Here is a 16,286-nt window from a genome sequence, read left to right on the forward strand (position 1 = left end):
CCCCCCTCCACTGTCGGCCCCCTTCCTCTCTGTCGGCCCCCTTCCTCTCTGTCGGCCCCCCTCCTCTCTGTCGGCCCCTCCTCTGTCAGCCCCCCTCTGTCAGTCCCCTCTCCCCTGTAAGCCCCCCTGTAAGGCCCCCCCCCTCTGTCAGTCCCCTCCTCTGTCAGCCCCCCCTCTATCAGTCCCCTCTCCTCTGTCAGCCCTCTCCTCTGTCAGCCCCCCCTCTGTCAGCCCCCCTCTGTCAGCCCCCTCCTCTGTCAGCCCCCCTCCTCTGTCAGCCCCCCTCCTCTGTCAGTCCCCTCTCCTCTGTCAGTCCCCTCTCCTCTGTCAGTCCCCTCTCCTCTATAACCCCCCTCTGTCAGTCCTCTCTCCTCTGTCAGCCCCCCTCCTCTGTCAGCCCCCTCCTCTGTCAGTCCGACCCTTTATCAGTCCCCTCTCCTCTGTCAGCCCCCCCTTTGTCAGTGCCCCCCTGTCAGCCCCCTCCTCTGTCAGACCCCCTCTCCTCTGTCAACCCCCCTCTTCTGTCAGTCCCCTCTTCTCTGTCAGCCCCCCTCTTCTGTCAGCCCCCCCCCTCTGTCAGTCCCCTCTCCTCTGTCAGTCCCCTCTCCTCTGTCAGCCCCCCTCTGTCAGTCCCGTCTCCTCTGTCAGCCCCCCTCTCCTCTGTCAGCCCCCCTCCTCTGTCAGTCCCCTCCCCTCTGTCAGTCCCCTCTCCTCTGTCAGCCCCCCTCTGTCAGTCCCGTCTCCTCTGTCAGCCCCCTCTCCTCTGTCAGCTCCCTTCCTCTCTGTCAGCCCCCCTCCTCTCAGTCAGCCCCCCTCCTCTCAGTCAGCCCCCCTCCTCTCAGTCAGCCCCCTCCTCTGTCAGTCCCCTTCCTCTCTTTCAGCCCCCTTCCTCTCTGTCAGCTTCCTTCCTCTCTGTCAGCTCCCCTCCTCTCTGTCAGCTTCCCTCCTCTCTGGCAGCTCCCCTCCTCTCTGGCAGCCCCCTCCTCTCTGGCAGCCCCCTCCTCCTCTGTCAGCTCCCCTCCTCCTCTGTCAGCCCCCCATCCTCTCTGTCAGCCCCCCTCCTCTCTGTCAGCCCCCCTCCTCTCTGTCAGCTCCCCTCCTCTGTTGGCCCCCTCCCTCTCTGTCGGCCCCCTTCCTCTCAGCCCCCTTCCTCTCTGTCAGCCCCCTTCCTCTCTGTCGGCCCCCCTCCTCTCTGTCGGCCCCCTCCTCTCTTTCAGCCCCCCTTCTCTCTGTCGACCCCCCTGCTCCTCTGTCAGCTACCCCCAAACAGCACGCACCTCCTCCCTTCTTCCCTTGCTCCAGTGGGGCTAATGTCCTACAGCCGGGTCACACTGCACTGTCCGTGCACTCTCTTTCTCCCACCCAGCCGCCAGCACTGATGCCGCCAGAGACAGTGAATGAAGGGCCACTGGACTGGTGTCCTAGCAACCAGGGACTCTTTTGCAGGAGAAAGCATGGCATTACAGACTCCGCCCCCTAACAGGTTCACACACAGACACATCTTTGCAGCGGCTCCTGGAAGGTAAGGGTTTTTTTTTGTCTCGCTGTAATGGAGGTCTCTATTGGGGGGGCACAGGCACTGTCTGATATATAATCTGTTACTTTCCACGGCCCTACTGACACCGTCCACTGCCCTTCTGACACCATTCACTTCCCTACTGACACCGTCCACTGCCCTACTGACACCGTCCACTGCCCTACTGACACCGTCCACTGTCCTTCTGACACCGTCCACTGTCCTTCTGACACTGTCCACTGTCCTTCTGACACCGTTCTCTGCCTCACTGACACCGTTCTCTGCCCTACTGACACCATCCACTGCCCTACTAACACCGTCCTCTGCTCTACTGACACCGTCCTCTGCTCTACTGACACCGTCCACTGCCCTACCGACACCGTCCACTGCCCTACCGACACCGTCCACTGCCCTACCGACACCGTCCTCTGCTCTACTGATACCATCCACTGTCCTACTGGCTGACAGTGTCCAATTTTAAGGTAGGCTAGTTTCATATTTTAACTGACATTTCTTTTATTAATCAAATCATATTTTTTGGGTACACAAATGCTTTTGTTTAACCATGCCCCTTTAAGTCCCCCCCACCCTCCCCCCGTTAATGCAATTTGGCCACAGCCACTGTTCACCATAGAACAGCTCATTACTACTCTCTTTGGGTAACCAAAAAGGTGTCCCAGGTATTTTACAATCCTATAGAGTGTAATACAAAAAAATTGCCATACGTCGTGAAAGTGTTCGGGTTTGGCTTGAAGAAAAGGTGGCAACCCTAGGGGACCCTGATGTAAGTGGGGAGCTCTCTGGGGACCCTTATGTAAATGGGAGCTCTCTGGGGACCCTGATATAAGTGGGGGGGCTCTCTGGGGACCCTGATGTAAGCTGGGAGCTCTCTGGGGACCCTGATGTAAGTGGAGGGCTCTCTGGGGACCCTGATGTAAATGGGGAGCTCTCTGGGGACCCTGATGTAAATGGGGAGCTCTCTGGGGACCCTGATGTAAGGTGGGAGCTCTCTGGGGACCCTGATGTAAGTGGAGGGCTCTCTGGGGACCCTGATGTAAATGGGGAGCTCTCTGGGGACCCTGATGTAAATGGGGAGCTCTCTGGAGACCCTGATGTAAGTGGGGAGCTCTCTGGGGACCCTGATGTAAGTGGGGAGCTCTCTGGGGACCCTGGTGTAAGTAGGGGGGCTCTCTGGGGAGCCTGATGTAAGTGGGGAGCTCTCTGGGGACCCTGGTGTAAGTAGGGGAGCTCTCTGGGGACCCTGATGTAAGTGGGGGGGCTCTCTGGCCAGCTCAGAAAAGGAAGGGCTAAGCCCAGCCCTGACAATATGTTTACTCTTTGAGCCTTTAATGTCCCATCATATAGGGGGAAACCTCTTTTTCCAAGCTGATGAGCCTCGATTTCAGCTGCGACATTCAGATGGTAGGGTCAAAATTTGGCGTAAACATGAAAACATGGATCCATCCTGCTGTGTATCAATATATTTAGAAAAAATGTTTGTATAAAAAATTATTTTCTTTTAAAACAAAAAGGCGGGATGGGGTGGATATCCCCCAAAATGACCCCTTTCTTTTTAAAGTAGAGACCCACAGGTGATCTTAACCACTTAAGGACTGAGCCTCTTTCTGAGATTTGTTGTTTACAAGTTAAAAACCGTTTTTTTTTGCTAGAAAATTACTTAGAACCCCCCAAACATTTAACTTTTTTTTTCTAACACCCTAGAGAATAAAATGGCAGTTGTTGCAATACTTTCTCTCACACTGTATCTGCGCAGCGGTCTTACAAGCGCACTTTTTTTGGAAAAAAAATACACTTTTTTGAATTAAAAAATAAGAAAACAGTAAAGTTAGCCCAAATTTTTTTTATATTGTGGAAGATAATGTTGCGTCAAGTAAATTGATACCCAACATGTCACGATCGTGAAATGGCAACACATTTTTACCCTTACAAATCTCCATAGGTGACGTTTTAAAAAAATTCTACAGGTTGCATGTTTTAAGATACAGAGGAGATCTAGGGCTAGGATTATTGATCTCGCTCTACCGATCGTGGCGATACCTCACATGTGTGGTTTGACCACCGTTTTCATTTGCGGGCGCTACTCGCGTATGCGTTTGCTTCTGCGCGCAAGCTCGGCAGAAAGGGGTGTGTTTAAAAGCATTTTTTTACTTTTTTTATTTTACCTTTTATTTTTTATTTTTACACTGTTCTTTTAAAAGAAAAAAAGTGTCACTTTTAGTCCTATTACAAGGAATGTAAACATCCCGTAATAGAAAAAAAAGCATGACAGGTCCTCTTATGCCGCGTACACACAACCGGACTTTCCGGCAGACTAGGTCTAAAGGGATTAGTCCGTCGGACAATCCGGTCGTGTGTGGGCTAGTCCGATCGTTTTTCGAAAAATATATCTGACGGACCTAGAAATAGAACATGTTTCAAATCTATCCGACGGACTCAACTCCGACGGACTAAAATCGGGAAAAGCGTTCGTCCGATGGACCAAATATGATGCAAGGGAAGCTATTGGCTACTGAACTTCCTTGTTTAGTTCAGTCTTACGTCATCACGTTAAAAACGAATGGACTTAGTCCGTTCGTGTGTGGCCAAGTCTGTTAGTTCAGAAAATCCTTCAGAATTCTCCCGAAAGTCCGTCTGGAAGACCTTCGGACCTAGTCTGCCGGAAAGGCCGGTCGTGTGTACGTGGCATAACATATGAGATCTTGGGTCAAAAAGATCTCAGATCTCATATTTATACTAAAATGCAGTGTGACGGAACCGATCCCACAGTCCGATTGAGTGCTTCCGTCAGTATACCGCTTCCTAAGTCTGAATATAGATATCAGATATTCCAACCGCTCACAAGCACAAAACAATACGACACTTGCTTAGCTGCTCAACATGGACTGATTTATTAGAACCAAAATGCCAAGTATTTATAATACAGTAGAAGACTAAAACCTAACCTAATTAGCATGAGCTAATTATCTAAATTAACACTCAGACTAGTTGACTGAGGGATAAGACTTTTCGGCTCCTAGCTCACTAACAATTCAACAAACATTACCATGAACATCAACACAGGGTTAATTAGCCCAAACAACAATGTGTGGAATACTATTACAAGCCAGACTAAATTTATTTACATTATACAAGCCAACAGACAGGTGGCTGGAGTTCATGACATTAGCATCTGGCAGTGTGTGTCCCAACAGCATGAGACAACACACATTATATATACATATATACAGCATTGAATCTGACTAGCACAGATTATAGTGGGGTTCTCATTCACCCTGTGCCCCTTAAAATCCAGGGCCCATAATCCGTCTGCAAGAGGCTTGCATTCAGTCCTCTCAAAAAGCCTGTGTCCCGGCTAGGTCTGTCACATGCAGTAAAAAGAAAAAAAAAAATGGCCCTTTAAGAGCTATGGGTGGAAGTGACGTTTTGACGTCACTTCTGCCCTGCAATGATATGGAGATCACTTGTCTCCATGTCACACAAGGGACAACATCCGATTGCCTCTGCTGACGGCTCCGGTAAGCGGTGGAGGGCACCGGAACGCAGCGGGAGGTGGGGCCCCTCTCCCGTCACTGATAAAAGTGATCTTGCTGTGATTCCACTGCAGGGACCACTATTATCGGAAACCGGACTGCCGGCTGAAGAAGAGGATACCAGGGTTATGGCAGCTAGCTGCTGCCATAACAACGATATTGCTCTTCAAGGTTAGGACGTATATCGGTGTGCAGTGGTCCGGAAGTGGTTAATGGCATCCCAGTGTTGGTCCGTAGGGTTCAATATTGAGTTGGCTCACCCTTTGCAGCTATAACAGCTTCAACTCTTCTGGGAAGGCTGTCCACAAGGTTTAGGAGTGTGTCTATGGGAATGTTTGACCATTGTTCCAGAAGAGCATCTGTGAGGTCAGGCACGGATGTTGGACGAGAAGACCTGGCTCGCAGTCTCCGCTCTGATTCATCCAAAAAGTGTTCTATCGGTTCTGGTGATAGACACTTCATAGAAAATAATTGTCCTGTCCAATCAGAGATTTCCATGACAGCCAGAAATGATTTATTTCAAGTTCTTCACATTGGTCTTCAAGGAATAGACATTGACACAAACAAAACACGGTGTAAAATGAATATCTTTACTGTTTTAAAGAAAGAAAATACAGGATGCCTATTACATTATAAACAAGGTAAAAAAAATAAAAAAACTATACAGAAAAGAAAGTGATCTATACACACCCACACAATCACCACTTATATACACAATGTTTTACACTTCCAATGAAGTAATAACCCATTCAATGAAGCATAAAAGCATAACAAAATCTAGATGTATATTACCCTCCTAGCATAGGATGTTAGGAAAATGTAGTGCTTGGCTCTTCTGTAGTCATTGGAGTAGCTATTGATTTCTTTAGGCTGTTCTGGATTTCACAAGCTGCTGGTTTGACTGTTTCCACCTGCACTCTGGAGGCTTCCAGGACATAGGTTGGGAAAGGCAAAACGGGCAACCTGAATACTTATGGTTCCCTCAGCCAATCCCTGGGGAGGCGTGCCCAGTAGGTGGTTGGAGTGGGACATAAACAGTGTGAGGACTGGAGCCGTCCTGCTCTGGAGCTGCTGGAGGAGTCCCTAGCCTTAGGGGCTGCTGCCCCTTTTTGGGGCAGGGCAGTCCCGATAGAGTCGGCTGACAGTCATCAAGGTCTCAGCTGTGGCAGAGATAGGATGGCCTATTCCTAAATTTATCTGGAGATGAAAATTCGGTCTGGATAACTCTCGGAGGAATGGCTGGTGGAAGCTTGCTCCAATGACATGCAGGTAGGTTAATTGGCTCCTGTCCAAAATTGGCCCTAGTATACGAATGGGGACCTTGGATTGTGGGCTCCTTGAGGGTAGGGACTGATGTGAGTGTGCAATCTACAGGGATAGGGACAACTGTAGACACTCAGGTTGAACTGGATGGACTGGTGTCGTTATTCAACCTTACTAACTATGTAACTATGTGCAGCTGCCCAGGATATTGTGAGTACTGACCCAAGCTCCAAGTTTAGTGATCGTGTCCTTCTGGGGTATCACCTGTTTCCGTTGAGTCTCCATTCTGGTCTTCCCCATTGCTCCCCATGGCTTAACCACTTGCCTACCGGGCACTTTCGCCCTCCTCCTGCCCAGCCCAGTTTTCAGCTTTCAGCACTGTCGCACTTTGACTGACAATTGCGCGGTCATGCAACACTGGACCCATATGACATTTTTATAATTTTTTTTCACACAAATAGAGCTTTCTTCTGGTGGTATTTAACCACTTACGGACCACCGTCAATATACAGTGGCTGTTTGAAAAGGGATATAGTTGTGCTGCCAGCAGCTAGCTGCCATAACCCCGGTAAAAAATGTTGGCTAACTTTACTGTTGTCTTATTTCTTAATTAAAAAAAGTAAATTTTTTCCAAAAAAAGTCTGCTTCTAAGACCGTTGCGCAAATACGGTGTGACAGAAAGTATTGCAACTACCGCCATTTTATTCTCTAAGGTGTTACAAAAAATATATATATAATGTTCAGGGGTTCTAAGTAATTTTCGAGCAAAAAAAAAAAGATTTTAACTGGTAAACAACAAGTTTTGAAAACTAGGCCTGTTCCTTAAGTGGTTAATCACCACTGGGGTTTTTCCATTTTTGCTAAACAAACGGAAAAAGAAGAGTTTTCTTAGTTTCTGTTATAAAATTTTTCAAATAAATAATTTTTCTCCTTCACTGATGTGCGCTGATAGGTTGCAATTGATGGGCGCTGATGAGGTGGCCCTGATGGACACTGATAGGTTGCAAATGATGGGCACTGTGGTTACACACCACATTCGGCTACCCATCACATTTTGCTACCCCCTGGAGTGCGCATGCGCGATGCTGCCATATGCATTCCAACAGAGGACCCCTTGCGGGCTCGCTCCGCTTGCCACGCTTCGGGCATGGCCTCGCTTCGCTTGGCAGAAATATAATAAGGCTCTGTCTCCACTTGGATGGTGGAGCTTTAATTTAGACTCAGGGGTGGAACGCGTACGGTGGCGTCACACAATGCGCAGTCCAGCGGGTTGCCAACTATGATGGGTCGCCATAGTTTAACGAAACAGAGGCACTGATGGGCACTAATGAGGATGCAGTGATTTGCGGCACTGACAGATGGCACTGATAAGTACTGATAGGTTACAATTGATGGGCACTGATGAGTGCTAATGAGGAAGCACTGATGTGTATTGATAGGTGGCACTGATGGGTACTGATAGGTGGTACTGATGGGCATTAATAGGTGGCACTAATAGGTGGCATTGATGAGGAGGCACAGATAGGTGGCACTGATGGGTACTAATAGGTGGCAGTGATGGGCACTCATATGCGGCACTGATAGGCAGCACTGATGGGCACTGATTGCCACTGTTGGCGCTGCACTGATAGTCAAGACACCCTGACTCCTCCCCTGTTGCAAAAAAACTACAAGCAAATAAGATTTTAAAAATGACATCCCCTAGACCAGGGGTCTCAAACTGGTGGCCCTCTAGCTGTTGCGAAACTACAAGTCCCATGAGACATTGCAAGGCTGACAGTTACAAGCATGACTCCCACAGGCAGAGGCATGATGGGATTTGTAGTTCCGCAACACCTGGAGGGCCCCCAGTTTGAGACCCCTGCCCTAGACTGTTTAATGGAGCTGGAGCGAATGGACTGTTGCCTGTGCGATTGGTGATCTCTGCACTGTTTGGGGAAGAACCAGGTAACAATTAACGGCTCCTACGGGGGCAGTGCTACATTAAGATAAACTCATGGCCGATATACAAAACACATATTAAGGTGAATCTGTATTCATTATTATATCATTAAAGAAGAAGTCCAGGTATGGATATTTTTATGTAGTTACATTGTTCCAGCATGTAACTATGTATATAACATATATAAAGATACAGTGGAACCTTGGATTACTAGCATAATCCGTTCCAGGAGAATGCTTGTAATCCAAAGCACTCGCATATCAAAGCGAATTTCCCCATAGAAGTCAATGGAAACAAAGATAATTCATTCCGCATTGACTTATATTACATGCAATACCACATGTGGCCAGAGGTGAGGGGGGCGCCGGAGAGCCTTGGAAATACTCGGGGACAGCTCGGCTGAACTCAGAAAGCCTCTGAAAGGCTCAGAAACAGAGTATTTCTGAGTGTTTCCGAGTATTTCCGAATGATTTTGAGTATTTCCGAACGCCTCCGAACTGTTCCGAGTGTCCCCGGTGCCCCCGCACCTCTGGCCAAATGCGGTACTGCACACCCCATTAGCTTGAATTCTGCTTGTTTTGCGAGACAACACTCGCAAACCGAGTCAGAATAATAAAAAAAAAAGTTGCTTGTCTTTCAAAACGCTCGTTAACCGCGTTACTCGTAAACCAAAGTTCCACTGTATAGTTTTTTTGTGCTTTCACTTTAAGAGAACTGTCAATGTTAAACAGTAAAACCAAAATTCAGTAGTAAATGATTAATATGAACAATAATATAGTGAGGAAAACATGTAACAAGACTAGTCCATATAAGATGAATGTGCCGAGTAGACACTGTATGCACACTTGGCCACTTCAGTGCTTCCACCACCATAGAAATAAAAGTGTCCAACTGGCAATATAACAAATAAGCCATGGAAATGGTGAGGATAGAACTCATACTGTGAACCTGTATGGATAATGGTTTATTAAGCAAAAAAAATGAAGGGCACACACAAAACAGAAGAGAAGTATTCAGCATGTAAACTCAGAGATGCCGCCCGCTGGCATGCGTGATGACGTCAGCCTGCTAACATATTTCATCAAGTGGGGATGACGTCAAAGGTCAGTGCATGACAGTAGTGCCAACAGACATGCAATGGCCTTTGATGATGTCCCCTTGCTATAAAAAGGTTGGTGGAACTTAGCAGGCTGACGTCATCACACATGGCGGCGAGTTTACATGCTGTATGCTTCTCTTCTGTTTTGTGAATACAGTTACTAAAACAGCCATTCCCAACCAAAGTTTCATGGTTTCTCCAGAAGTTGCTAGTGATTCCTTGAGCTGTGGTTGATTGACCATGCATTTGATGGTGCCTACATAGTTTGGGGGCCAACGCCACTTGGCAGAGCCATTTGCATGAAGCCAATGATCTTTTTAGACATGTGCACTGACAAAAAATGTGTTCATTTTCGTTTTTGTTTCATTTGTTTGTTTGATTTTTTCAGAAATTTGGAATTCGGAAATTTCGAGAATTTTCACATTTCGATTTTTCGGATTTCAGAATTTTTTGATTTTCAGAATTTACAAATTTCGAATGTTCGGATTTCCAAATTTCGAATTTTCGGATTTCCAAATTTCCGATTTTTCCAATTTTCGGATTTTGAATTTTCGGATTTCCGAATTTCCGAATTTTTGAATTTCCGAATTTTTGATTCTACGAATTTACGAATTTCGGATTTACGAATATTTTCGAATTTCGGATTTTCGGAGCTCCGAATTTTCGGAATTCAGGAATTCAAAGATTTGAAAGTCTAAAAAATTAGAAAAATCTGTAAAAAGAAAGAAAATCAGTTTAATTAATAACTAACTATTAAATTAATGAGTACGCATTTATCTGAAGTTACGAATTATCTGAAATAACAAATGGAAGGGAACAAAATTAATAATAAATAATTAATAAATAATTAATAATAATAAAAAGGTTTTATTATTATTAGATTGTTACGTTCCATTTGTTTAGATGTGGCATTCGTTATTTCAGATAATTCGTAACTTCGGATAAATTCATACTCGTTACGTTCACTAACAGACAAATTTGAAAGGGAATTCCAATACCTATAATTTAATAGTTAGTTATTATTTAGAATTAAACAGATTTTCTATCTTTTTTTCTGATTTTCGAATTTACGAATTTCCGAAAATTCGCAATTCAGAAAATCCGAAATTCGGAAATCGGAAATCCGAAAAACCGAAATTCTGAAATCCGAAATTCGGAAATTCCAAAATCCGAAATTCGGAAATCCGAAAATTTGAAATTCGGAAATTCAAAAATTCGGAAATCCGAAAATTCGAAATCCGAAAATTTGAAATTCGGAAATTTCACAAATTCGTAATTTAGAAAATTTCGAAATTTTGAAATTTCAGAAATTGAAATATTTGGAAACTCGGAAATTTGGAATTAACGAATTCATCTAAATTAGTTAAAAAAATGAATTTGGAACTAAACGAATTGCACATGTCTAGATCTTTTTAGCTTTCTACAGGGGTTGCATTTTGACCACCACAGGTAAGTGTTGCACTCTTTCCACTGACCATCAATTTACAAAGTATATAGAGTGGAAATGGTACAACTTGCAGGGTTAGGATTTTTTGATTTTGGACCTGATATAAAGTAAGATCTCACTTTCAAAAAAAAAAACGAAAGGGTCATTGGCTAAACATTTAAATTTTCGTTGGGCGGGGGTTGATGACAGTGGTTGTTCGGTGGCAATGTTGGTTAGTGTTCTGATATTGTGAATGCCTTCATGTGCCAAATTTTGAGAATGGTAGGCTTGTAGATTGAGGAAGATTAGGATTCTGCTTGAGTGAAAGAAAGAGTAAGGTATGACTTTTTTCGAAATATATAGAGTGTGGATTTTATCCCAGACAAGCCAGTTAGTACACAGGAGAGGATTCAGGTGCATCTCTGGAGGAAAAAGCTGTTTATAAAGATGCACACATTAAGGTGGCGTGAGGTAGCATACTTTGGTCAAGGCATGTATCGGTATACACTATATAGTCAAAAGTTTTGTGACGTCTGCCTTTACATGCACATGAAATTTAATGGCATCCCAGTCTTAGTCCGTAGGGTTCAGTATTGAGTTGGCCCACCCTTTGCAGCTATAACAACTTCAACTCTTCTGGGAAGGCCGTCCGCAAGGTTTAGGAGTGTGTCTATGGGAATGTTTGACCATTCTTCCAGAAGAGCATTTGTGAGGTCAGGCACTGAGGTTGGACAAGAAGGCCTGGCTCGCAGTCTCCACTCTAATTCATCCCAAACGTGTTCTATCAGGTTGAGGGCAAGACTCTGTGAAGGCCAGTCCCTCCACCCCAAATTCGTTCATCCACGTCTTTATGGACCTTGTTTTGGGCACTGGTGTGCAGTCATGTTGGAACAGGAAGGGGCAATCCCCAAACTGTTCCCACAAAGGTGGGAGCATGAAATTGTTCAAAATGTCTTGGTATGCTGACGCCTTAAGGATTCCCTTCACTGGAACTAAGGGGCCAACCCCTGAAAAACAACACCCACACCATAATCCCCCCTCCACCAAATTATTTTTGACCATTGCACAAAAGCAAGGTCCATAAAGACATGGATAAGCGGGTTTGGGGTGGAGGAACTTGACTGGCCTACACAAAGTCCTGACCTCAACCCGATAGAACACCTTTGGGATGAATTAGAGCGGAGACTGCGAACCAGGCCTTCTCTTCCAACTTCAGTGCCTGACCCCACAAATGCGCTTCTGGAAGAATGGTCAAACATTCCCATAGACACACTTCTAAACCTTGTGGACGGCCTTCCCAGAAGAGTTGAAGCTGTTACAGCTGCAAAGGGTGGGCCAACTCAATATTGAACCCTCCAGACTAAGCCCTTGTACACACGGTCGGACATTCTGCCAACCAAATCCGTTGGATTTTGTCCGACGGATTTTGTCCGACGGATTGTGTCTGAAACTGTTGCATACACACGGTCGGACCAAGTTGTTGGAAAATCTGATCTGAGCATGCGTGACACTTTGTCCGATCGGAATTCTCTACACATGATCGGAGTATGTCCGATCGGACCAGTTTGTCGGAAAATATTTCCAACAAGTTGGAAAATTGGGTCTGACGGATATTCCGACGGAATCAGTCCGATGCAGACCACACACAGTCGGATTATCCGACAACACGGTCCGATAGGACACATTCCGATGGATTCTCCGACCGTGTGTACAAGGGCTAAGACTGGGATGCCATTAAAGTTCATGTACGTGTAAAGGCAGGTGTCCCAATACTTTTCACAATATACAGGCATACCCCGCTTTTAATTACACAATGGCGTTTATTTACGAAAACTGGAAAGTGCAAAATCAGGCTCACTTCTGCATAGAAACCAATGAGTTTCCAGGTTTTATTACCAAAGCTTAATTGAACAAGCTGGGGTTAGAAGCTCTTGGTTTCTATGCAGAAGTGGGCCTGATTTTGCACTTTCCAGCTTTAGTAAATAAACCCCATTGTGTAATTAAAAGTGGGGTATGCCTGTAGTGTATGTTGAAGTGCTATGAATCCAATCCCTTTTACAGTATATCTAGTATGGGAAGCTAAATTAAACAAGCCAATATCAGGCATATTAAACTCAACAACCAGAAATTGAGTATATTGCTGGTTCTTGGTGTGGTGATAGGATAGCCTATCTATCAGTTAGATCTTGAGCTAATCACATCCCAAATTGAGAACCAGAATGTTGCCATGAGTTTCTCTCTATGGTGCTGGCGCGGTTGGTCTATGCAAAGATTGTCATAAAAGTCACTAAGCATATCTTCATTTTTGTTCCATTAGGACAGGGATCCTCAAACTACGGCCCTCCAGCTATTGTGAAACTACACATCCCATGAGGCATTGTAAAACTCTGACATTCACAGACATGACTAGGCATGATGGGAATTGTAGTTCCTGAACAACTGGAGGGCCATAGTTTGAAGACCCATGCATTAGGAGACCATTAAAAAAACTTTATTTGATAAAGATTTATTTTATTTTTTATTAACTCTATAGTATTTCCCACTATGTTTGACATACAGTCCAAAGCAGTGGACATTTATGTCGAATTACAAACCAGCACTGGATGTGCCTCACCCCCCCACTCTTGTGCCACATCCGTTGGGTGTTCTCCTGAATTCCAGAAGCTGAGTAGATTGAGGGTTATGAGGACGTGCCCTGCCTTTTTCATATTGTTTGTTATGACAGTGCTGAAAACACAGACGAACCCTACTACGTATTTATATTATATTGCACATACTTTCAGGATAACAATGGCATACCCTTAGTCCTTCTGTTCTTGGCTTTGTTCATCCGACAAAGCAAACTGTAGACATATGTCATTATAAGATATATAACTTATTTTTTATTTTTATGTTCTCCTCCATAGCGTGTCTCTCCATGTTTCACATACTTGTCACCGAACAGTCACTACTTTAATGTCTAAGTAGAAGCCAGTGCTGGATGTGCCTCATATCTCACTCTTGTGCCACCTCCGTTGGGTGCAATCTTGAGTTCCTGAAACTGAGCAGATTGAGGGTTCAGTGCCCTGCCGTCTCATACGTATTTCTATTTATTATATCGCACATAGTTTCAGGATAACATTGACCTTCTTCTGTTCCTGCCTTTTTTCCTCCAACACAGCAAACTGTAGACATATGTCTGATATTGGAGAGATGCGTAATAGTAGATAATAGGATTAAGACAACACCTGATGTTGCTCATACTGGCCGAAAGGATGTAGGTGAAGTTCAGAGAGCCATCGCCGTTTTTAAACATCCTCAAGCAGTAAGTGAAAAAGATGACGTTGGTTGGGCCAAAGGAAAGGGCGAATACAAAAAGTACAACGGCGGTCAGGTAGACGGCTCGGGATCTCCAATATGCGCGGTCAACGTTGGCCAGACAGAGACTGCAGATGATCCCGACGTAACACCACGTTATAATGAACAAAGGTAGGACAAAGAAAACTAAGCGGTAAGTAATGAAATAGTAAAAATTAAAGCCTTCAAAAACGTTAGAGTCCTGCACATCAAAACAAGTTGTGATATTTAGTGCAGTAAGGGGGAAGGTAAGTGTGTGTGTGAGAAGAGGCATGGTGCCAGCCAATGAGATGACCCAGATGACACCACACGCCAGCCAGGCTCGAGTTTCTGTGCGCAAAGAAAGAGACCGTACTGGATAGACTACCGACAAGAAGCGGTCCACGCTGATACTTGTCATGAACAGTATGGAGCAGTACTTGTTGCAGTAAAATGATGCCGTGACAAAGCGACACATCCCTTCCCCCATGAGCCAATCGTTTCCCATGAATCGATAGACAATACGGAAAGGCAGGATGCAGACGAAGAGGACATCTGCTATGGCGAGGTTAAGCATGTAGACCACTGCTGGCTTCTTGACCTTCATCTTCACCAGGAACATGACGATCGCCATGAGATCGAGGGGAAGAGCCACGAGGAACACAACAGTATGGACCATCGGCACGAACCTGGTCAGCCACCAACTTCTGAGAGAAATGTCGTCATTTTTTGAAAATAATTTGTTTTCCCCATAAGATGAGTTCTGAAAATTCATGGTCCATATAGGATGCACGCCTGAAAAATGAAAAACAAAATATTAGTATAAATAACAGAATAAAATGAAATTATTCTCAGTCCTTACATGATTAAAAGTGAAATTTCACAGAAGTTCTGGAGAGAAGGGTTTTGAAAAACAAGGATTGGAAATATTTGTCCCTTAACCACTGAAAGGGCTTTGAGAACATCACTTAAATAACAGAGACGGTCTCATGTTGCATCATGGGAAAAAGACCCGGGGCTTCAGCCCGAAGTCTGAGCCCGAAGTCCGAGCCCGAAGTCTGAGCCCGAAGCCTAAGCCTGACACCGGGGGGAGGGGGGGTGTTGTTGGCAGGTTGCTGCCTGGCTTACCAGTAGCGTCAATGATGACCACTAAAAACTGACCTACCTGACCCACACTGACCTATCTGACCATTACACTGACCTACCTGACCCACACTGTTCTACCTGACCATTTCACTGACCTACCTGAATCACACTGACCTACCTGACCCAGACTGACCTACCTGACACACACTGACCTATGCTGACCTGCCTGACACACATTGACCATTACACTAACCCGCACTAAAGTACCTGACATACACTGACCTACCTGACGCATACCAACCATTACACTGACTGACCTACCTGACGCACACTGACCTACCTGACATCATACACTGACCTACCTGACATACACTGACCATTACACTGACCCAGACCCACACTGACCTACCTGACCCACAGTAACCTACCTGACACACAGTGACATGCACGGACCTACCTGACCATTACACGTGACGTCAGACTTCAGGTGACCGTGACCTCCAGCTCCTCCTGCAGCTCAGCTGTAGTGTGCAGCGCCGGCGTGCCCATCCCAGGAGACAGCAGGCAGCCAGAGAAGGAGAGGACAGGAGAGGAGAGCCATTCGCCCGAGCGCCGAGTGGGGATCTTCTCATAGTGACGCATTGCAATTCCTACCTTCTGGAGGGGGGGGGGGGTGTTGTTGGCAGGGGGGGTAAGCTCACCTACTGGTTTCTGCCTGGCTTACCAGTGGCGTCAATGCTGACCTCTAAAAACTGACCTACCTGACCCACACTGACCTACCTAAACATTTCACTGACCTACCTGAATCACACTGACCTACCTGACCCACACTAACCTACCTGACACACACTGACATACCTGACGCACACATTGACCTGCCTGACACACACTGAACATTACACTGACCTGCACTGACCTACCTGACACACACCACCCATTACACTGACTGACCTACCTGACGCACACACTGACCTACCTGACAACAAACACTGACCTACCTGACATAAACTGACCATTACACTGACCCAGACCCACACTGATCTACCTCACCCACACAGACCTACCTGACACACACTGACCTACCTGAC

At 45.7% G+C, this 16,286-nt stretch overlaps 1 pseudogene; it reads right to left on the bottom strand.

Moving 5' to 3' along the window:
• Positions 1–13,341: 13,341 nt before the first annotated feature.
• On the bottom strand, positions 13,342–14,899 carry LOC143964135 (proteinase-activated receptor 1 pseudogene; annotated as a pseudogene).
• Positions 14,900–16,286: the final 1,387 nt, after the last annotated feature.

The sequence above is a fragment of the Lithobates pipiens genome, unplaced genomic scaffold (assembly GCF_037356315.1).
Source record: "Lithobates pipiens isolate NorthernLeopardFrog02 unplaced genomic scaffold, aLitPip1_a1.2 Scaffold_8, whole genome shotgun sequence".
Taxonomy (NCBI): Eukaryota; Metazoa; Chordata; class Amphibia; order Anura; family Ranidae; genus Lithobates; species Lithobates pipiens.